We start from the raw sequence: 25,035 nt of genomic DNA, 5'->3' as shown, positions 1-25,035 counted from the left end.
AGGACCCTAAGCGATTCATACAAGGTCACTTACAGAAGAGGAAAAGAACAAGATCTCCTGAACATAATGGGAGCAGGGGATGGGGGGTAGTGAGTGGAGACGGAGTTAGGAGAAATAGAAGGGGAGATGAGGAGGAGTGAGGAGAACATAGGGGACCAGATTGAGTTGGTGGATGAGTAGACAATAGCAAGAAGAGAGATACCATAAAAAAGGGAGTCATTATAGGTTTGAATAGAAAACTGACACTAGAGAAATGTCCAGAAACCTACAAGGATGACCCCAATTAAGAGTCTGAGCAATAGTGGAGAGGCTATCTTAAATGTCCTTTCATCATAATGAGATTGATAACCAACTTATATATCATCCTAGAGCCTCCATCTAGTAACTAATGGAAACAGAAGCAGTCACCCATAGCTAAACACTGAGCAGAACTCCAAGAATTCAGTTGAGGAGAGGGAGGAGTGTTGTGCTAAGGCGTCAAAACCATGCTACAGAAACCCACAGAGACAGCTTACCAGAACAAGAGGGAGCTCATTGTTCCCCAGTCTGATATCTAGGAAACCAGCATTGAATCCAGCCAGACCCCCTGAAAATGGGTCTCATTTGGAAGGTGAGAAGTCTAAGGGACCTCTGACATTGGAACCAGGAATATATCCCTGGTGCGTGAAAGGACTTGGAACACATTCTCCATGGAGGGACACTCCCTTTACCTAGAGACTGTAGGAAGCACCTAGGCTCACTTCAAATGATTTGATAGATTTTGATGACCCTTCCTGGAAGGCCTTACCCTCCCTCTGGAGTGGGTGTTGAATCAAATGGGAGGAGCATCAGGCAGCATGGGAGGAACGAAGGGTGCAGGAATTGGGATCTATATGTAAAATAAAAAATAATCACTAAAAGTAGAGAAAATAAAAAACAAAAATGAAGGAGTTTCCACCTTGGTGGAATAGCTAATTTTTTCTGTGTTACTAAGACTCCTATAACTGTGTATTTTTCAGTCAAATCCCCATATTATAAGGAAAATAAAGCCATATTTACTAAAATTGTATTCAGGGAACTAGAATTTTCTAATAAAGCATTAAATTAACTTATGTCTGATTTTTATAGGCTTGGATTTGTGATTTTTTTTCTAGTTTTGTGATATAAAATAAAACTCTTTGACTAAAAGACTCTTAGAAGTATGGATTTTTTTTGCCCATTGAAAGGCAAGAAGTGTTGATGGGCTCAATGTTCCGTTCACTTAAGTTGGAAAACAAATAAGTGTAAGTACAAGACTCAGGTACGAATTCAGAATCTACAATTCATAAAACGATTTAATCTAAAAAAACTGGGTGAGCTGAGTTGAAAGCTTATTTTAATCTACTTCCAATTAAATTACTCAAAGCTAGCTGTCCAATGCATACATCATATGATGATGCTGAAACTTTAAAGGAGGTGGTATTTCATCTCTTGATTTTAGTCTATTACTGTTCAAAATAGACTAGACTGCACAACCCAATATATCCATGTTAGCCCTTTAATTATGTAATTGCGGTGGCTTTTGCTATAAGCGCAAATGCCAGAGTGAAGGAATATCATGCTGTTAAAGTACCTTGACCTTTTGGTCTTGTCTGCATTTGTAGCTGAAAGCATATGTGGTTCTGGTGGCATCTCTTGCAGAATAATGACAGAATAATCACTGGGGCATGAAAGCACAACCTGTGGAGAGTTGCTTATGACCATTAATCTCTGCCACATCCTTTCATTCTTTGAGGATGGAAGAAGTGACAGAAATATATTTCAGTCTCTAAATTTAGTGATTATTAATGAATCTCAAATCAGCTTCACAGTCCTTCAGAGAACTTGAATAGGAAAAATAACACATTAATAATTTAAAATTTACTCTTCAAAATTGATAATAGAACTAATACTTTTTAAGAACTAATACTTAATTTTTTGGTATTCTCATTAAATAGAAAAATATGGCCATTCATCATTTTTTATTGTTGAATTTTTCAATCATATGTACTATAGAAAATGTATAATAACCATTTTTTCTATTACATTTCTTAACTTAAAATAAATAATCGCTCATAAGGTAAAAGCAATGTATTTGCCTATTTTGAACTCTTCTTCTCCCTTTCTTAATAGTATTTAAAACCTGAAATTATTGCCCATGATTGTTTAGAACTATTAGAAGCATGAATTTCAAAGATGCCATTCTCAAAACCCAAAACAACTGTTTATTATAGAATTTGTAATTAACTGAGCATATGGAATGGGGAATCACATATTGCACATGTAAGGTACTACTGAAAGCATGAGAGTACATCAGCAAACATTCTCTATGGGAGTTAATAAGCCCCACCTACATTCCTGATGGAGAGCTATAAGCAATCTGTATAGGCACATTTATACTTTGTTATTTGATGGATTAAAGTATATGTACATGATTCTATATTACCATCCACTAAGACTAAATATAATGTAATTAAAGCACATAATAGAATTTTAAGATATTCTAGTTTATTATGTTAAAGAGCTTATGAATGACTGGTTAGAATCCATAAGTTTACCTACAAACTTATGCTTCAGATACAGGCTATATTATTTTCAAGACATGAAGACCTATTAGTAAGATACATTTTTCAGAAAAAAATTAAAGGTAAAGATAAATTTTATTATAAATGGAATTATACAGTTTTTATATCATACTATTGCAATTACAGAAAAATCTAAATCAACTATTTTAAAGAAAACAAAGTCATGATTGAAATGAATTTAGTGGTTAGAATCTTAATTTAGTGAACAGTGCCTTCTATAAAATACAGGAAATAAAGTTGGATCATTTAAAGCAACTTACATTTATGATTGTGAGCCTAGCCATTAATAGCTGAGAGATCAAGGATTATAAAAACAATATACAGCAAATCAACAGCTAACATCAAACTAACTGAAGAGAAACTCAGTATAATTCCTTTAAAATCAGGAACAAGACCAGGCTGGCCACTCTCTTCATATATCTTCAACATTGTACTTTAAGTTCTAGCTAGATAAATAAGGAAACAAAAGGAGATCAAGGGGATACAAATTGGTAAGGAAGAATTCAAACTTTCACTATTTGCAGATACTATAATAGTTTACAGAAGTTACCCGAAAAACTCTATCAAGCAACTCCTATAGCTGATAAACACCTTCAGCAAAGTGTCAGGATACAAGATAAGCTCAAAAAAAAAAAAAATCAATAACCCTAGTATTTACAGACAATAAGGGGGCTGAGAAAGAAATCAGAGAAACATGACCTTTTGCAACAGCCACAAACAACATAAATATCTTGGGGTAATGCTAACCAAACAAGTGAAAGACCGATGTAATAAGAACTTTCAGTTCTTAAAGAAAGAAATTAAAGATGATACCAGAAAATGGAAAGACCTCTCATGGTCTTGGATAGGTAGGATCAACATAGTAAAAATGGCAATGTTGCCAAAAACAATCTACAGATTCAGTGCAATCGCCACCAAAATTCCAGCACAATTCTTCACAGAACTTTAAGAACAATACTCAACATTATATGAAAAACAAACAATAAAAAGCAAAAAGCAAAAAGCAAACCAACCAAACAGAAAAAAAAAAAAAAAAAAAAAAAAAAAAAAACAGACCCATGATAGCCAAAACAACCCATTACAATAAAGGGACTTCAGGAGGCATCACCATCCCTGACTTCATACTCTATGATAGAGCTATAGTCCTGAAAACAGCATGGTATTTGCAAAAGATAGACAGGAAGACCAATGGAATCGAATTGCAATCCTTGGTATTAACCCAAACACCTATGAACACCTGATTTTTGACAAGACAACTAAATTATGCAATGGAAAAAAGAAAGTATCTTCAACAAATAACTGGATGCTTAATTGTAGAAGACTGCAGATAGAGCCATATCTATTGCCATGCACAACAATTAAGTCCAAATGGATCAAAGATCTCATCTAAATCCAGCCATAGTGAGCCTTTTAGAAGAGAAAGTGCGAGGTACCCTTGAACTAATTGGTACAGGAGACTACTTCCTGTAAATACCACCAATAGCATAATCACTAAGATCAACAATTAATAAATGAGACTGCTGAAATTGAAAAGCTTCTGTAAGGCAAAGGAAACAGTCAACAAGACAAAATGGCAGCCTACAGAATTGGAAAGGATCTTCACCAACGCTACATCAGAGGGCTGATCTCCACAATATACAAAAAACTCAAGAAGCTGGTTTCCAAAACACCAAATAATCCAATAGAGGAATATAAAATGGCTGAAAGAAATTTAAGAAAGTGTCCAACATCCTTAGATATCAGGGAAATTCAATAAAACAAACAAACAAAAAAAAAAAAAAACCACTGAGACACCATCTTACTCTGTCAGAATGGCTAAAATCAAAAATATCAAAGACAGTTTTTGCTGGATAGGATATCGAACGAGGGTATACTCCTCCACTGCTGAAAAAAAGTTGCTGGTACAGCAACTTTGGAAATCTATATGGTATTGCCTGAGGAAAATAGGAATTAGTCTACCTCAAGATTCAGTAATTCCACTCTTTGGCATATACACAAAACATGTACATTCATACAAGGACATCTGCTCAACTTTATTCATAGCAGCATTATTTGTGATAGCCAGAACCTGAAAGCAACTTAAATGCCCCTCAACAGAAGAATGGATAAAGAAAATGTGGTACACATAAAGTAATACTCAGATGGGTAGGGGGCAATGAAATCTTTAAATTCACACGAAAATGAATGGAACATTAAGAAACCATCCTGAGTGTGGCAACCCAGTCACAAAAAGAGAAACATGAAATATGTGCACTCGTATATGGTTTTAGACATACAACAAAGGATTACCAGCCTACAATCCACACCTCCAGAAAAACTAGGAAACAAGGAAGATCCTAAGAGAGACATATATGGTCCTCAGGATAAAGGGGAATGGACAATATCCCCCAAGCAAATTGGCACCATGGGAGAAGGAGTTAGGAGGAAAAGAAGGGGAGAGGTAGGCATGAGGGAGCATAAATTTTGACTCAGGGAAAGAATAGAGGAGAGCAGGAAAAGACATTCCATAACACAGGGAGCCATTATAGGTTTTAAGAGAAATCTAATAATAGGGAAATGTCCAGAGATCTACAAGGATAACCCCAACTAACAATCTGAGCAATAATGCAGAGGCCACCTTAAATTCCCTTCCCTGATAATGAGATTGATTACGACTTTAAATGCCATTATAGAGCCCTCATCTACTAGCTGATGGTAGCAGAAGCAGACACCTATAGCCAAATACTGAGCCAATCTCTTGGATTACTGTTGAAGAGAGGGAGGAATGATGAGCAAAGAGGTCAAGACCAAAATGGGAAAATTCCCAGAAACTTCAGACCTGAACAAGGGGGAGCTCATGGACTCCAGTATCATAGCTTGGAAACAAGCATAGAAACAACTCTGACTACCTGAATGTGGGTGTTACTTATGAGGACTAGGCTATCTATGGTTCTTCTGGTTATGGATCAATATTTATTCCTAGTATATGAATGGACTTTGGGAGCCTACTCCACATAGGGCAATACTCACAAAGCCTAGAAGCATGGGGGAGGGCCTGGGCTCTGCTCCAAATGATATGACAGACTTTGAAGATTCCCCATGGAAGACCTCACCCTCCCTTAGGAGCAGAAAGGGGATTGGGATGGGGAAAGAGGGAGGACTGAAGGGTGTGGGAACTGGGCTTGACAGATAAAACAAGATTGTTTCATATTTACATAAAAAATTACCAAACAAATATCAACAATATGTTTTATGTAATAGAAAAAATCCAATTTTACTGTATTATTCATTTATGAGAACATTTGAGAACCTTTATTATCTAGTATATATTTTGACAATTTATAATATGAGTTAAGCGATTATTAGTAAATAATATTTTAAGTAAAAGAAAATCAATTTAGAGTAGGCCAGATGTGATTGTATAAATTTTTAACCATAGCACTCAGTGGTGGGAGAACAAAGACAAGTTGAGAAATTCCTAGAACTTTGAAATGGGGAATATCAGATTCAGTGAGAGCTCCTATCTCAAACATAAGCTGGAGAATGATAAATGACTAGACCCTGTTCGGCTCAGTTACACCACACAAACAAACACACACACACACACACACACACACACACACACACACACACACACAAGAAATATGCACAGAGAAATTTACATATATGGATACATACTATATATAAACAGAGAAATTTAAAAATATATACATTTGGGATCTTGCAAAGGACTATTTGTATTCACCAACATAGGAACCATGGATGAAAGCTAGTTTTGCTACTGAGTATACTGAGGACCTTTTGGATAGATGACTGCTAAGTTCTTTGATATTTAAGAAATTCTTTTAAAATTGTATAAGACATATACCTCAGAATTCCAAGAAATTTAAAAAGTTCCAATTTGAACTGAATTATTATTCCTTTTTTAAAATTTCTAAACAATCTTATTTTACATATAAGCCCCCCATTCCTTTTCCTCCCATCCTCCCGTGCCCCTCACAGACCTCCACTGACCCCCCAACCTACCTCACACCCACTACCATTGGGAAATCAGCAAGCTCTGTCACATCATTTGGGGGAAGACCTAGGCTCTCCTCCATGTATCTGGGCTGAAACAGTATCTCTTCATAGGGAATGGGCTCCTAAACTCCATATGTGCATTAGCAACAAGTGTTGATTCCATCATTATGGGTCCCATAGACTGCCCAAGCCGCCTAACTAGCACTTACAAACATACATACATACATACATACATACATACATACATACATACATACATACAAATTAGTAGAGTGTTGTGACTTGTTTCTCACAGAAGAATCCTTGGAGACATGATTGTGTGCAGTGATTGAGTGCACAGTCAATATCTTAGCTTTGCCTCCAAGGTTTAACATTAATTAGTTTTGTATCTCTCTCAAGATTATTGAGTACCTCATGTACTGCTTTTGCACATAGAGAAAAATTTGAATCGATTCTAGTCCATTGTTAATATTGTTACTGTAATGGTAAGAAGAGAGAAGTGGTAAATTGAAAGTGGTATGAATGAATTTCAATAATCTCTATATTAGCTGGTGGATAGGAAGAAAATGGGAAAAAGAGAATCTGTACATAGTTTTGTTATGAGGATATTTATGGATGTCATAATTCATATAATTGCCATTTATGTAAATGTGTTCCTGTATATATGGTGTCCATATAATATATACACTATGTATACAATTAAGTATGCATGCACTAATGAATAGATACCTATATACATATTGTTAGTATGGGAAAAAGAGTTGTTTTACTATCATACAAACATTTAATTTTATTAATATACAGGTACATATTTATTATTAATTATTCATTCAGATGAGACTTTTTCTTATTTCTTCTGTAAAATATGGTTTTCTTTCAGGGATTATGATACTATATATGTGCTGCTGTGATTTCATATTGACAAGGCTCCTTCCAAAACTCCTTAGTTTGTTCAGATACATACGTATGTACATATGTACACACACACACACACACACACACACACACACACATATATATATATATATATATATATATATATATTCAGATTGGTAACTACCACTTATTATCATAGTGCTTTCATCAAGTGACTGTGGGAAAAAGATGCAGAGATGCACACATGCAGCACTGTGCAGAGGTCAGGAAATCCTGTTGAAGAAAGGGAGCAAGGATTGCATGAGGCAGGAGAATCAAGGTCATGACAGGGGTACCCACAGAAACAACTAACCAGAGCTCAAAGACTCTGGATCACCAGCTAGCACACCTTCATGTAACTGACATTGTTTCCATGAAATTTACTGTATGGTTGTTCTGGTCTTTCTGTGCTTTAGGATTAAGCTATTTTTTGTCATTTCAGAAATAAAAAAAGATGAAATAATTTAGTTCAGCATATAAAATACAGAAAATAAATACATTAATATTTTAAATATCTATACGTCCTTAACATGTTTACTGCGTTTAACAACAGAAACAGAAAATGGAACCTGAACATTTCAACATTGTGACAGGGATATAGTCTTACTTTTAAATCTAACTTTCATTTTATTACTCCTGTAAGTATTGTAGAAGGATTTGATGTGCACTTCCATTTGTCCCTTCTTTGACTTTTACTAAAAACATTCTTTACAACTTATTTTAAATAATCAAGAGCCAGAATGCACCACATCCTGTACCCAATTGATTAGCTTTATTGCTGTTCCCTCTTTTTGTGATAGAACTGCCTATGGCAAAATATACTAGAAGGTATTAATTCAAAGTGAAATTTACAAATTGGAGTACTGTTCAAAAGCATACCTCTAACTATTTGTCTATAGGTGAAGGTAAAATTCATGTGAAAATGAACTACTTTTCTATTGCCATTTCTGTTCATGTTTTTTTACAACCCTCCACCCCTACACACATACACATGTATACATACACAGGAGTCTAACAAAAAGAATGTGAGATACAGTTTGTTCTGAGCAAGAAAAATAACTATGTTTGAGATAAATATTTGGTAAATATGAACTTATATTCATTGATATATGCTCTATCAGAAAACGAGTTGTAAAGTACTGATAAAGGACAATAGTGTGTGTGTGTGTGTGTGTGTGTGTGTGTGTGTGTGTGTGTGTGTGTGTGTAGCCAAGCTGCAAAGTAAAATATTTCAAACACCAATATAAGATAAAAGAGATTTAAGTATTTAACAAAACACAGGGAAGTTTCCCATGGCTAAGAACCTGGAGTGCATTTAGAGTTGAACTTATTATCTCTCAGGAACATTTAAGCCTTGTTAAATGAGAGAAGCTAAATGTTAAATATAATGGTGCTAAATGATGTTAAATTCCAAAGTTCTTTAAACTTAGCCTTAGATTAACGGGAAATGCAAAGGAGATTTAAGATTCTCAGTATATAGCCTCCTATTTACTCTTTTACAGATTTCTTGGTACAGTGAACATGTCAAAAAAAAAAAAAACAAAAAACAAAAAACAAACTTGTGAAGGACATGGACTCGTAGAGAGAACTTACTTACATTGATTAACTAATTAAATATGACACTAAACTGCACTCAAGATACTAATTTCTATACTACAGAAAATATTTTGATATCCTTAATCAAACAGGCTTCTCTTTGCCAGTAATAGAATACAGATGCATAAATATGCAAAGTACTTAGAACCATAGAAGCCCAAATGTCAACCTAGAGAAAGATGTGTGCACTGTTCAATGGGCACTATTGTTAAAGTGTAAACTGGCATCTCTCACATTGGATTTCCAGGAGAAGAAAAGCATTGCAGTGTTCTGCACAATCACTCCTCAATTATTTCCACATTGACAATTGTTCTGTTTATTTCTATATTTATCATTTAATTTTTATTATAGTATTTTATGCCTGTTCAAGGCATGCATAGATATTTAAAAGATTCAGGAAGCATTGTAGGAAAAAAAAATTCAACTTCCTAACACTTAAGTCTTGAAAAATCTGAAGAATCACAGAAGTCAGAAGTCAGAAATCCTGGTCAAACACAAAGCACTATACAAAGTTCATAATAGCTATAGATTTGGATCCTGAGAAATATGTTAGATTAATAAAAAACAACAAACAACAAGAAAAACTAATATTTACTGGGTGAGAAGTGCATTTGTTTGAATATACCTTGAAGTCCAGCACTCAACAGGAGGCTAAAGATTGTGAATCACAAGTCTGCAGCAAGCCTGGGATATACAATAATTCCAGGGATGCCCAGCATTTTACCCAGCACTGAAGAAAAAAATTAAAACAAAACAACAACAACAACAAAAAAAAATAGAAGCAATACAGACTTTAAACATATCCACTGGCAACTGCTGAAAATATCAATACAAATAAAGACTTAGGAGCAAAGGTAACTAAAGGAATACGATTTGAATCAAAATCTAAAAGAAGGAAATGAAAACTGCCGTCTCCACATCCCCCAGAAGACATAAACTGTTCATAGATCCTCAGTAAGCAGTGACAGCAGGCACATGAAACCTTTTCCATCCCATACTTGTATGCTGACTGATTTTTCTCTTGTGTAGTCAAACACATCTGCTGTAAGTTCGTAAGTGCAATGGCCTTGCCCTGTCTGGATGATGCTGTTTTGACTTGATTATCTCTTGCTTCAATTTCTTCCCACTTTTGTGAGGGTCCCCATGTTTTGGAAGAGGTTGTGATTTGGATGTCTCATTTGCAAGTTGAGCTTTCCAGTCACATATTCTCTACACTATGACCAGTTGTGAGTTTAAGCACTAACCTCTATCTACTGAAGAAACAACCCTCTCTGAGGATGTTTGAGAAGTACAAGAACCTCAAGTATTAGAATACAATTTGATTCTCTGTACATTTAGGAAAATAGTAGTAGCGGGGCAGGTTCACCCCCAGCCATGGGTTTTGTGTTGATCTTAGTAAGTCTATCATGTTCCGCAGATGGCCCTACACCCAAAAGTATATGGCTAGTACAAATTTAAGTCAATAGACTATTGAATTTACAAAAGTGGGGTGAATCTCTGGAGAATTAGGGGGTTAGAGTGTACATGACACACTGATTTCATAAAACAGATTTGCCATTAGGGATCCTTATCCTTGCGTCAGATTGGAAGAATCTCACTGAAATTTGACTAACAAGGAGAAATAGTTTTATATATTTAAAGACATATAATAGCTTTTTGGTTTTGTCTTAGTTAGCTTTGTTTTTTGTTTGTTTGTGTGTGTGTGTGTGTGTGTGTGTGTGTGTTTGTGTGTTGTGTGTGTGTGAGAGACAAGGTCTCATTGAGCCAAATTTGGTCTTCCAATGCCTATGTAAGCCAGGTTGGCACTGGGCTTCTTACCCTTCTATTAGGGTGTCCTCTGTGCTTAAGTGAATGACATGAGCCAGAAACTCCAATGATTCATGGTACTAGGGATAAAGTCCTAATTTTCATCCATGCTAAAGTCTCATGAGTTATATCCACAACTCCTTAACATTTAATATTAATTTTCTTCTAGATAATGGGAAACTTACTACAAGGCAAGGAAGAAACTTTTGATTTTGGAAAACTGAGTTCTTAGATGATTCCTAATTTTCACATGCTCTCATAAGTTATCTACCTAAGAACTGAACTGGATTATTGATTGAATTCAACAGGCATTCTGGAAAGAAAAACTTAATAGTATTATATTATGAAAGAAATAAATTGGTAAATAATTAAATATTGTGTAAAAATAGAAATAGGTATGTGTGTGTCACAAGGAAACCTGTGCAAAGTTGGTAGCATAATCTCTCCATTTTCAGTGCATTATCTAAAACCATTAGCTATGTGTAATAAAACTCCTTTGAAGGTAAGGTTAAGAGCTTCCCTGCCTAACATCTGGCTTTGCTGAAGAAGTGATTAGTTTAATTACTTCAATCTGAAGTTGTGCTTACCCTTCTGCATATTGGGTCATATGCCCCTGTCTGATTTCCATTTAGTGCTAATGAAAACAGAAAGAAAAAATACACACATCCTGTTTGATCATGAACTTTCTCCAGGGCTGGAATTCACTTCTAAATGAGTGTTTGTTCTTTACTGATTCCTTGAGAAGGGCACACACCGGTTTCTTTTTCACACTTCACTTCATATATACAGACTAGAGAAATGCAACAAATCACCAAATTCCTAGTTACTTTTTCTTTAACATATAATGGTCGGTTTCTGAAATGGACAAATATGTGCAAATCTCATATATACTCAGTAGAGTTCAAAAAAGAAATTAAATATCTTACTAAATTCTCAAGGAATACCAGAGAGTAACAAACATGTTTCCCCAATAAACTCAAGAAATATGTAAAGGAAATTACATATGCTTACACAAAGACATGGATATGACTATAGATACATGTATATGCCAAACTAACTCTTTTATTATTTTTATAGAATTAAAATCTTATATTCAGTATTTTTAAATACTGACAAATGTGATGATTCAATGGAATGTTTGATATTGTCTGGGTTTTCACTGCTTCAAAAGAAGATATAAACACTGAAGAAAGTGTTCTGAACTATCATACCATACTTTTCACATACTGTTTTATCATAACAAGAAACTTTCCCACTAAAGATTGTTGAAGGTTTCAGGATAATAAAGTCTTTCTGATACTTTGCCTCAGATTCATTTCACTACAGAGTTCAGTACACTTTGTTATTTTAAAATGGTGTCATCAAATTTTCAGAGATCTATAAACCATATATTTATCATTTATGGAGAAATTCAAATACATAGTAATTTTAAAAATATTCCTAAAAGTCAAATAAGCTATGTTTATTTTTTAAATGAAAGCTTCATTTCATAACATAATATTATATAAATGTAAACAGTGTTTTGTTTCAAAGTTGCTATTGTCAGGAAGACTATGGACTTTGCAAAGTTTACCCAAGTACCACAAGGTATTTAATGTTCTTTTTCCTTGTAAGAAATATCATCAGAACTCTCTGTTCTTGCCATAATAACTAGGTTCCCTCACACAAACAGCATTAATAGAAACAATGATGAGATTTACTTACAATATTATTAATTATATGTTCTATCTTATTCTAGATATATACTCCAAATAAATATGAAACTGTATGTCAAAGAAGAATATTGATGAAGCCCTATTTTATCCATGTTCATAGGCATATTTAGAGTGAAAAAAAATGTTGGTATCTCCACAAATATCTGTGTTTGGATCCTGTCAGACTGTGTGATTGTTTTAGGAGATGGAACCTACAGGAATTAGCTAAATTAATTACATATGATATTACAAAGATTAAGTCCTATAGTGGGTTTAATATTCTGATAAAACCAAGAGACTGATATTAATGTTCTCTCACTCTTTGATTATCTTTGTGTGTTTGTGTGAGTTTCACTCAAGTACCCATAAACTTTTGTGTGCATAATACTATAAATACTCTGTTTGTGCACAATTTATACTTTTATTTTACATAATGTCTTTTAAGTGGCAATTTCCTGGTTCTCCCATCATATAATAATAGCCTAATAATAGCTTTTCCCCTAGCTGTTTTATCATATATAATTGACAGTTAATTCATACCACAAATCTCCTAAATTTTCAGACAAATTCTCAATACTTTTGCATTTGCATGCATTTTGTCCCCGTGCCTTCAATCCAAAACTACTCCAGAAAATAAAAAGTTTCTACTGTCCTTCAAATGCATCTTCACTTATGTAAAACCTTTGTATATGGGTATTCTATTTATCCAATATCTAGTACCAAAAGTAGGATATCATCCAATTACTTTATTTTATATCAATAACACAAAGTATAACCAGATACTTTGAATAATTGAATAATTCTTCACTGAAAATTTTTCTGCATACAGTTGAGATATTTCTTATTCAATGGAATATTTAACATTGTCACTTTCAGTATAGCAATTATGAAAATATTTTAAGAGCAATTAAACTTGTCTCATACTGTCCTGACAGATTAAGAGTACATGTAGTCACCCATCAAAGTATTCAGCAGAGCTAAAATAACTTCACTTAGTCTGCTAAATGAAGTCTGCTGTGAGAGATACTTAGCAACAAATGTCCTGCAGAATGGAATCTCTGATAGACTTAGAAGGATTAAGAACCAGTCTCTATGAAAAAAGAGAAAGAGAGAGAGAGAAGGGAAGAAAAATGTCAAAGTCACAAGTCGTGCTTTTTGAAGAGCTTTAAATAAGACTTCTACTTAGCCTGAACATCAGTCATTTTTTAATATTGGGTCTACACATCAGAAACTTTTCTAAACAGGTCATTGTTAACCCTTTCTACTCATCTCATTGTGCTTTACACTAGGATGCTGTACAAGGTATCAAAAGTTAAATTCCTCTCCACACTCAGCCTAGTACATGTTTTCATCTCTTTCTACCATTCATATATTTTGTTGACCTTCAGAACACTGGCATATCATTCATGTAAAATGTTTTCTCAATCTCTTTTGCATAAATATTCAGCTTGAAATTTAGGTGTTACATAAATGTTTTTGAACAAATGAGCTGTAAGTGGTATTTGCGTGCATTCTTGTTCTAATGTTGCTGCAAACTTTTAAGCTTCTATCTACTTGATTTTCTGTAGGCCTTTTGCACCTGGTAATGAATCCCTTTCTATAAATTTGAGAAGTTGACTTCTATTATTTCATTGAAAATTTCCTCCATGTGGACTTATGGGGCAGGAAGTAACATAAGGGAAAGAAGTCCAAGAGGATCCAGATGGGACTTTGAGATGAGGGTAGGATATAGCTGGAGGTTCTGTGAGTATGAATCCCTTGGGAGCTGGGTGGACATTTGGAGTAGGAAGGATGAGACCTACTAGGCAGTGCCAGAGAGGAACCTGTGTGAGGCTCATAGGAAGGAGCAAACCTACCTCAAGAACATGGAAAGCTGTGTCTCCTCTGATGAAACAGTTTTATATTCTGATTTCAGGATATGTCTGACCTTTCAATGGCAAAGGTTCACTCCAGCATCTAACATGTTTTTATTTTTTTAATAAAATATATTTGTTATAATTTTATTTTACATACCAATCCCAGTTCCCCCTCCCTTTCTTCCTCTTTACCGCTTACCCACACTCTCATGCCCCCCTCCCCTCCCCTCTACCCCCAAACTACATGAACGGACCTGCCCTCCAGGAGGGGGCATCTAAATCTGTCAAGTCATTTGAAATAGGGACTAGACCTTCTCTCCATGGTTTCCCTCCATGGTGGATTTGCCCCCAAACACCCTGGTTCCACTATCTGAGGTCCCTTAGATTGCTCAGGCCTTCTAACTGTTCAGGGGGTCTGAGTCAGTCCGAGGAATAGGCTAGAGAAAAAGAGAAAGAGAGAGAGAGACCATAAGAGAGAGAGAACAATTCTAGTTTTGAAGAGAAAACTGAGCCTAGAGAAATGTCCAGAGACCTACAACACTGACCCCAACTAACAATTTGAGTAACAGTGGAAAGGCTGCCATAAATGCGCTTCCCTAATAATGAAATCGACAACTAACTTATCAACCTAGTAGCTGATGGAAACAGAAGAAAACACCCACAACCAAACACTGAGCCTAACTGGAATCCAGACGCATAGAGGGAGGACAAGACCAGGCTGCAGAAAAACAGAGACAGGTGACCTGAACAAGGAGATGCTAATGGACCCCCAGACTGATAGCTGGAAATCTAACATTTTTTTTTTTAAATTAAGAAAACTTAAAAGCAGTGAAATAATTAACGAACTCAAAAATCTGTCATGTGGACCTGACAATTTTCTAGTGATCTATACAACTATCGATTTGCTATCGATTTGCATCTCTCATTGCATACAAATTTTAAAGGTGAGTTGTGTTTGAATTAATCAGATTTAATAGACAATGAAATGTCTCAGTTGTCATTTTCATACATCCAGGATAATTTCATTACTCATAGGATGTGGGACAAAATATACCCTAGAATTCATTAATTCTACAAATTCCATGCATTTGAAATGCACCATACTCTATTTCCACTATGTTACTGTCTTAAACACCGATTTAACTTTGACTGTATAAGTGATAACTGCATATGTCAAGGTTTTGTTTTTTATAGCATGATGGCTTTGCAAAGACCAATAAATAAACACCTATTTTCATATGAAACCCCATTATTGTTAAGATTAATTACCAAAAATATCCAAAAGTTTTAACATTCTAATATCACCAATGTGAGGTTAACTAAATACAGTTAAAAAGTAATATAAAATATTAAAACTAAAAAGTTTTGCAATTATGACCATATTTTCTTCTTCAAAGTAAATATATTTTTAGGAGCCTATGATCTAGTATCTATCAAATAGTATAGTAACAATACCAGTCATTGTAATAGATATAAAATTATGTGAGAAACCTGGTGTTATTTATTACTGTAGTATCATAGTACATGTACTATGAACATATTATCTAAATAAACAATATATTTATTTGTAATGAAATGATTATGCCATATGCTTATAGTATGAAACACTTGTATTTGACTTTTGAGTACCACATCCTTATGAACTATCTATAATGAAACATTTCTAAGTCTTTTTATTAAATGGATTCAATTAAACACAAAATATTAATTTTGGTTTATTATTATGAGTATTAAGTTAAGTATATCATGCACAATGCATATCTGATGATGGTATACATTTCCTAACTAATTATTATGGGTTTATTGAAGTATTAAAATCTCATTTTAGAATTATTGAAAAATAATTTTATATTAAAGTTACAGAAAATAATTTTGAGAAACATGAAAACTTACAATGAATAAAAGCCTTAATAACATAACAATAAAAAAATACTGGGTAAGTATTTAAAAAGCCAAGGTTTAAAGGTTGTCTGCATAATTTGATGTCTAACCACTCACATCCCTACTGAAGGGGAAAAAAGCATTAGGAGTTTGTTTCATGCCTCCCCAAAGGTAGTGAAATTAATTAGGGAGATGTGCAGACTGCTGATTCACTTGATTATATATTAGTGCCTAAAGTGCAAAATTTTCCTTTAGCCTAGAAGAGTTTTGGTTGATTCATCACCTCTCTCAGAGGGTTTATCATTGCAAATGGCTTTATTGACCTATGGCTTGGTTCAACATCACATGCTCCAGTGAACCAAGCAATAAACAGCTGCTAAGTGCAGGTGAGAAGTTGTCACAGAAAATTCAAGGACTGAATCAGCATTTCTCTACCATCAGGCACCCCATGCTGTCACATCAGAGACATAGTTCAAAGTGACTTGTCCTAGTATACCATGCATTCCAAGAGCTTGTGACTTTTAAAAAATCACAGAGGAGACTCTGTTTTCAGGATCTACATATGTAGGTGAATAATCACGGTTACAAATTTTGGTGCTTGGTTATGTGACGATGAGAATCTCAAGCCTAATAAATTTTGAGAAAGTAAGAAACTATCATCTAGGATTAAACAATCATAAGAATAATCCGGCAATTACATGCCTCAACAACAGAAAACAAAACAAAGCCAATATTTGTCAAACACAAAAAGAAATTCAGTGGCAGGGAAATCCGGGAGAGACATTTCAGGATAATGAGCCAATCGACTAAGTGGCCTTGTCAGAGTCCCTGTTTGTAATGCTCTAGCTGTGTCACTTGAAATACATCATCAGAGGCTTGGCATAGTACAACTGTAGCTTTTTCAGCTTATGGTTTATCAGTCTATGAAGTCAAAGCTGTAAATATACATGCTCAGCTTGTTTTACCTAGAACAGCGAAGTACACATAGAGCACAGAGAAGTAACTAGGCTGAACCCATTTCATTTCTTCTGTCTCCTCTTTTACTCTTTTTTTTTTTAATCTTCCCACCCCCCACATATGTGTGTTCAACTCTCCAACTGTGAGCTGCACCTGAAATACCCAGAATGTGGAATTCAGATGCAGAGGAGGAAATGACCATGCTGCAGAAACACATAGAGACAGCTGACCTGAACATGGAGGACGTAAAGGCCCCCAGACTGATAGCTGGGAATCCAGCATGGGACTGATTCGGACCCCTGAACATGGGTCTCAGCTAGAAGGCCTGAGCAGTCTAAGGGACCTCTGACAGTGTAACCAGGATGTATTCATGGTGTACAAAAGGACCTTTCAGGCACATCCCCTGTGGAGTGATACTCCCTTAACCTAGAAACAGGAGGAAAGTCCTAGTCCCTACTTCAAATGACTTGACATATTTAGATGACCACTCCTGGATGGCATCACCCTACATGTGGACTAGGAGGGAAATGGGAGGGGAGGGTGATCAGGGTGTATGTAGGGAGGAGAGAGGTAAAGAGGGAGAGTGAACTGTGATTAATATGTAAATAAAAATAAAATAAAAGAACATCTAAATGGGAGTTGGTATGATGGTTCAGTAGATACAGTTTTGACATATGTTCCAGTTTCCTTTCTGTTGCTGTAATAAAATACACACTGGAAGCTGTACCTTGTTTGTTTCAGCTTGTACTTTCAGGTCATATGTAAATATTTGATGGAAATTGGGATAAGCATTCAAGCAATAACTGATACAGAAAACTTATTGGCTTGTGCATCAACCTTTTTTATGCAAGCAAGGTCTAGGACTGAAGCTTCTCAGAGTGTGCTGGCCCTAAACCCCTATCAGGAATCAATGAAGATAATTCCATAAGTACATGTCAGAACTGATCAACCCCTCAACAAAGACTCTGTCTTCCCAGATGATTCTTAGTTATGCCAAGTAGTCAAACACCATCTTCTGTTGTCAAATTGACACATAAACAAATTACCATTACCCTTTCTTTTTACCCCAAATACTTAAATACATATACAAGTGCTTCTTTTGCAATCAGTACTTTGGAATAAATTTTTATTGTAATTTAGTAGTTGAAATGTACTCTCTGATAATAATGATTAAAAAAGGAGATGTCAAGACCAGACAGGAGAAACCCGCAGAAACAGATGACATAAACAAGGAGAAGTTCATGGCCCCCAGCCTCATAGCTGGAAAACCAGCATAGAACCAACCAAGAACCCCTGAACGTCAGTTAGGAGGACTGGCAGTCTATTGTGCCTCTATGGGTGGGTCAGTATTTATCCCTAGTGTACAAATTGGCTCTGGGAGTGCATTCCACATAGAGGGATACTCTCTCAGTCTAGACACATGGGGGAGTGTCTAGGGCCTCCTCCAAAAGATATGACAGATTTTGAAGATCCCCCACTGGAAGATCCCTGTGAAAAGGAAAGGGGATGACATGGGGAGAGGGTGGGAGGGAGGGAGAGGGTGGGAGGGGAGAAGGGGAGGGAGAGGGAACTGGGACTGACATGTAAACCAAGATTGTTTCTAATTTAAATAAAACATTGTATAAATTATAAAAACCAAAAAAAAAAATCAGAATTATGATTTTGGAATTAGTCTATGTTGTAACTTTATTATTTACTCGTTAAAAGTCAAACATTTTCTACTTTTCTTTCAAAACAAATTCTTAAGTTTGAGAATTTCATACTTGTTTGATGTGTCTTGATCAAATTCAACTCTTCTATCCCAATATTTCTAACTATTCAACCTACCAATTTCCCTTTCAATTCTCTCTCCTTTTATAAAACAGAGTTCACTTAGGGATGCTTGATGTGCTCAGGTATATGACCATCTACTGCAGTATGGGTAGTCTTTCTGTATTCATGTCTCTGAAGAACTCTGATTCTCCCAAAACATATTTGCTGCCAATATAGCCTCGGTTAAGGCTGTGACTTCAAAGGCCCTTACTCAACCTTGCTAGGATTTTGCTGTTTTCATATTGTACAACTGTTCTGCATGAAATCACACACACAGCAATTTCATTTTGTAATGGTCCTGCACAGCCACCAATTGTAGTTTTACTGAAGATATATATTTACTCTTAAATTATGCCTTCCTACTCTTCTCAAATGATCACTTCACCTCAGAAGGAGTTGTTGTGATGCATATATTCCAAACTCCACAGTCACTCATTCTCATACACTGATTAATTGTGCATCTGTATATTAAATACCATCTACTCTAAACAGAAGTTTCTCTAATGAGGATATAGAAATATGAAGATAAACTTAGGACACAGTTCAATAAGGAGATGAATGTAAGACTGTTTAACACTAATTTCATTGTGCAAAATAATAACATAAGGCTATCCCATAGATCCTGTGGCCTAGCCAGTCATTTTTCTTTTTCTCATTTAATGCTGACATAGATTATTACTTTATATTTTAAAAAGCATCAAAATCGTATGAGACATTTATTGATCATAAATATTATTTCAGCATTCTATATCTTTGCTCTTATTTTTATTTTTGTTTATATGTCGTAAGTATGCTTTTGCCTTCCCTTTCATTAACATCCAGCATTAGATTCAGTTTAACATCCATTCTTCTAGTTCATATGTTATATATTGAGTGGAAGTAGACTTTTTGCTTTTTGTTTTTTTTGTGGGGGGGTTGTTTGTTTGTTTGTTTGTTTTGATTTGATTTAGTACCATATGGGAAACAATATCTGATCTTTGAAGGTCTGGATGATACTCTGTGAGTCATTAGAATATAAACATATAATGACCCAAACCCTCAATGATTCCTCAGTTTCAGTCCTGTCAGTCTGCTTATTTTTATAACTCATTTTATATTTTATAATTTTACACAAAGTATTTTAATTATATTTAAACCCTATTTCTCTGCACTTAACAAACTTTGTGAATTTTATAGAAACCCATTATATCAAATTAGTGTTCCTTGTACTAAATACTGTTCAGTTAAAAATAACATAGGGGACAGCATGTGCTACAAAGTAACTCATTGGTGTTGACAGGAAGTATTTTCCAATAGTAAATGTGTGAGGCCTCATGTATAAAGACATTATTTAAACAGGAACAGACTCTGTGACTTACAGGTTAGCATGCAAGCTAGCTACACAAACAACGTTCCACCCAAGATGAGCACTTTAAATTCATCTGCGGGATTCTTAATGACATATCTACCATCTTCTTTATTCCCTTTACATGCACATGACTTGGTCTAGAACATTGTCTTGATGTTTACATTTAATTGTTAATGATGTGCTGCACAAGTGTTTGTTTCAATGATAAATAAATACAATCTAATGAAAAAACAGTTTAATGTGGTAAATGGTTTCAAGTAGCATCCCTTAGTCTTAAAAATTATTTCCTGATATACTTAAGGTTCTTACAAATTTAACCCAAGCAACTGGATGTTATAGAGCTACAGTGTATTACATGGGTATAAACATCTGATAAAGGAGCTCTATTGCCTTAGGCAACTAATATTTTTTTGAAAATTGATTCTTGAAAATAGTCATCCCAACATGTCTGTTTGAGCTCTTCTTATTAATCTAATTCTCTTCTAATCTTCAGGCAAACATTTGAATAAAACTACCTCCTCCACTATTAGAAATGGTCAAGCCAAGTATATGCTTGTATTACTAATTTCAAATACATTATAAATTATAGACTATTAGACCATAAGGCATCATTAAAATTTCTGAAAATGATTGTATACAAATTCCTCAATCTTTGAACCATGAATTTTATGTATAGCATAAAAGGACCAGCCAGAGAAATACACCCTGACTCTGAAAACAGAGCCAAAACAAAACAAAAATCACACTTTGGCCTTGAAACCAGAGCCAGTGTAAGAAACTGGTGGTGAAACCAGAACCAAAAGGTTAAAAGGGGCCAGTGTAAGAAACATGTAAGAAAGCAGAGCCAAAGAAACACACCCTGTCCCTACCCAAATTAGCAGAAAGACTAACCAACCCCTGAGCACAAAATCAGCCAATCTCTGAGCTTGTTCACATTTATGGATTGATCCCCAAACAATTCACAGCCTGAAAATATTCACCCTGGAGAAACTCCCTAAGAAGTGTAATATAATCCCTGTACATGTTCAGTTTAGGGCTGCTTTTTGCCACCCTGGCAAAAGCAGTCACTCTCCTGGAGTCCTCCCTCAATAATTCTCTTGAATGAGTTTTGGGTGAGACCTTCCTTTGCTGGAGTGGAGCAAGTCAGAGATATAAGAACCTTTTCCCCCAGGGCAAGTGTAAACTGCTATATTACTGCAGTGGTTTTCCCTTAGCAGAGTGGAGAAAGGTTAGCTGTAGGCAAACCATCCCCGATCTGAAAACTGTTATAGGTATACCCTGACATCTGACAGCCAGGATACCTTTCTCTTCAGAGCTGTAACACTTATACTTATAGCCTGGCTTCCAACAATAGGAGACCTCTCTCCTAAGAGCTGTAACACAGAATGCTTTGGTGATATGTTCATCTGTCTTTTCACTAAAGAATATAGTCCCAGCATCCTCCTAGAGAGCTACTTTCTCAGCTATTCTGTAGGAGAAATTTTCCCAACTCTCCACATTCACTGTGATTTTTCATTCTCCTTTCTATATCTTCTTGTGTATTTGTATCTCAGAGACAACTCACACATCAAGGCCTGTGCATTCACTTTACAGTCCGAGTGAAGAAAGATGCAATTTATTTTTTCTTTAAAATTTCTTCTAGGTTTCTTCTAGGTTCTTCTAGGTTTCAAATATATTGCCTCTAAAAAATAATTACTAAATTCATATATGGAATATCATTTTGTAATTTGGGAGGAGAGAAAATTCCCAGTAGCACCCTTGTGCTTCACCCTCCCCCACCATCATCACTCTAAGTGTCAGAAAGCATTTTCAAGGATGACAGCACTAACCAATTAGACATATATTCAGCATGCTTTCAGAAATTAGGAAAGACACCACAGGATAGGCTAACAAAACAACTCTTCTGAATGTTATTTGAATATCCTTTAAAATTCAATTGCAACTTAATTGCCACAGTGCCCAAATATGAAAGTTTAAATATTTGGGGTAATAAGAAGTTAGTGTTAATTGCTACACAGGGAGTAAATATTTAAAACTGTTATTTTCTTCTCTATTTGATCACTCTAGCAAATGGCTTGAAGGAAAACTTACAAAGAATCCTGGTCATAGAGCAGTCACTGAATACCAAAGGGAATCAATCATGCCAGTTAACAGAGTCATCCCATATTTGCCTAGGGAACATGATTCCTTGTGGACATTAAAGTTTTCCAACACTGATCTATATACACAATATCTTTGCTATCTTCCAGAGTAAATCATAGAACAAGTGCCAGTAGCTGACATATGCAAACACTCCTACTTCTAACAACAGTCCTACTAAGCACTCTGGCACTACTGTTCTCTTGGTAGGTGACTATTCTTACGGATGGCATTTGGCTTTGCTGCAAGCTTCTATTGTTCAAGTGTTGGCAGGAGCAGTGAAACAAAGTTCCTAACATCACACAATCATAAAGTGAGACATCTCATGATGTGATCTTCCATAAGGCTAAGCAATACAGTAGATATATTACTTTTTCAATATGTAGTATTTTCTAAATAGAGTAGTTTTTCAAGTTTATTAAAACTTTGTTATAAATAATTTGTAAATTAAAATAGAAAGACATCAGACAGTAAAACATCATAAAAGTTGATTTCCTTATGATATCATTATCCAAGTATAAGGATACTAAGTGAGATCTGTATATATTTCATTCAGCAACAAAATAAATATTTAGAGATATTTTCTAGTATTCAAGGAAACCTGTTGTATTAATACCCTGTTATATGATTAATGTAACTATATTTAGTGATATTCAACATTATATTTTATCCACCTCCATCTAGTTATTTCATGGTCTTCTAACATACTTTCTAACATTTTAGAGATATTAATTAATGAACTCATGAAAATGGCTCAGAGGATATGCTATTATTTCTCAGATCAAATATTATTTGGTATGTTGCCAATGTATAGTGAGCTCTAGGTATAATTAATGAGGTCAGAAATAGTGAAGAGAAGGATAGATATACAAGCAACGGGAAACCTTTCACTCCAGCTCTTTCAAGTGATTTTCTACTTCATCTGCTTGAACTCCTCAGGCAGGAGAACAGATACCTATCCTGTCAAGAGAGGCTTAGGGAAACTCATTGTTTTAAGCTTCTCAGCTTAACCCCAAACCACTCAGATGCACTAAGCATCTTTTACACTTTCTTGTAACAATCTGACCTAATGATTTAAAACTATGCTTTTATGTGCATGCCTTTCTTGGCTTGTTTTCTTGTTCATTTCTAAGCTCTCAAATACAGTGAAAATAAGTAATCTACCTTAGAGTCTCAGAATCAACATTGCAAGTAAATAGTTGAGGAGAGTTAACTGGGTTACTGATGCCATGCTACAAAATATTCACTATTACCACCTGTAGACATGATTGGATATTTACTTGACTTATTGAAAACACCAGTGTTTGATTTATATTTTCTGCTCACCATTTACTATCAACAACAACAACAAAACAAACAAAAAACTCTTGGCTGATCAAGAGCAAACGTATATTTATATAAATAATTTAGAGTCATTGTAATGAATCCATTCGCTTTATTGTTTCAATTCTTCTGTTATCAACTTTTAGTCTCAACTTTATTTAATCAATGTTGTGTCAAGAATACAAAAAAGGACAAGGATTACTTCAACAGGAATTTTAATACGAACCTAATTGGACTAAAAAACAAACAAACAAACAAAAAACAAATACTAAGTAAGGTAATAATAAAGAGGCAAAATACGGCAAGTATCTACCCCAAAGGAATGGAAGAATAACACAGACTTCCCTCACATATTTTCTTCTGTCATTTAGGTAATAACAAATTATTTTAAGACAGTCATAGCAGCCTGGTATTGGCATAAAAATAGACAGGTAGACCAATGGAATCGAATTGAAAATCCTGATATTAATCCATGCACCTATGAACACCTGATTTTTGACAAAACAGCTAAAATTATACAATGGGGCAAAGACAGCATCTTCAACAAATGGTGCTGGCACAATTGGATGAGGGTGTGTAGAAGACTGCAGATAGACCCATGTCTGTCGCCATGCACAAAACTCAAGTCCAAAAGGATCAAAGACCTCAACATCAATCCAGCCACATTGAACCTCTTAGAAGAGAAAGTAGGAGGTACCCTTGAACAAATTGGTATAGGAGACTTCTTCTTGAGCATAACTCCAGGGGCACAGACACTGAAAGAAACAATTAATAAATGGGACCTCTTCAAACTTAGAAGCTTCTGTAAGGCAAAGGACACAGTTGACAAGACAAAACGGCAGCCCACAGACTGGGAAAAGATTTTCACTAATCCTATATCCGACAAAGGGCTGATCTCCAAAATATACAAAGAACTCAAGAAACTAGTCAACAAAACACCAAATAACCCTATTAAAAAATGGGGTACAGAACTGAAGAAAGAACTCTCAATGGAGGAAATCAAAAAGGCTGAAAGACACTTAAGAAAATGCTCCACATCCTTAGCTATCAGGGAAATGCAAATCAAAACAACTTTGAGATACCATCTTACTCCGGCCAGAATGGCTAAAATTAGAAACACCAGTGAT

This window comes from Phodopus roborovskii, unplaced genomic scaffold (genome assembly GCF_943737965.1).
Source record: "Phodopus roborovskii unplaced genomic scaffold, PHOROB, whole genome shotgun sequence".
NCBI lineage: Eukaryota > Metazoa > Chordata > Mammalia > Rodentia > Cricetidae > Phodopus > Phodopus roborovskii.
Note: the sequence above shows the minus strand (reverse complement) of the source record.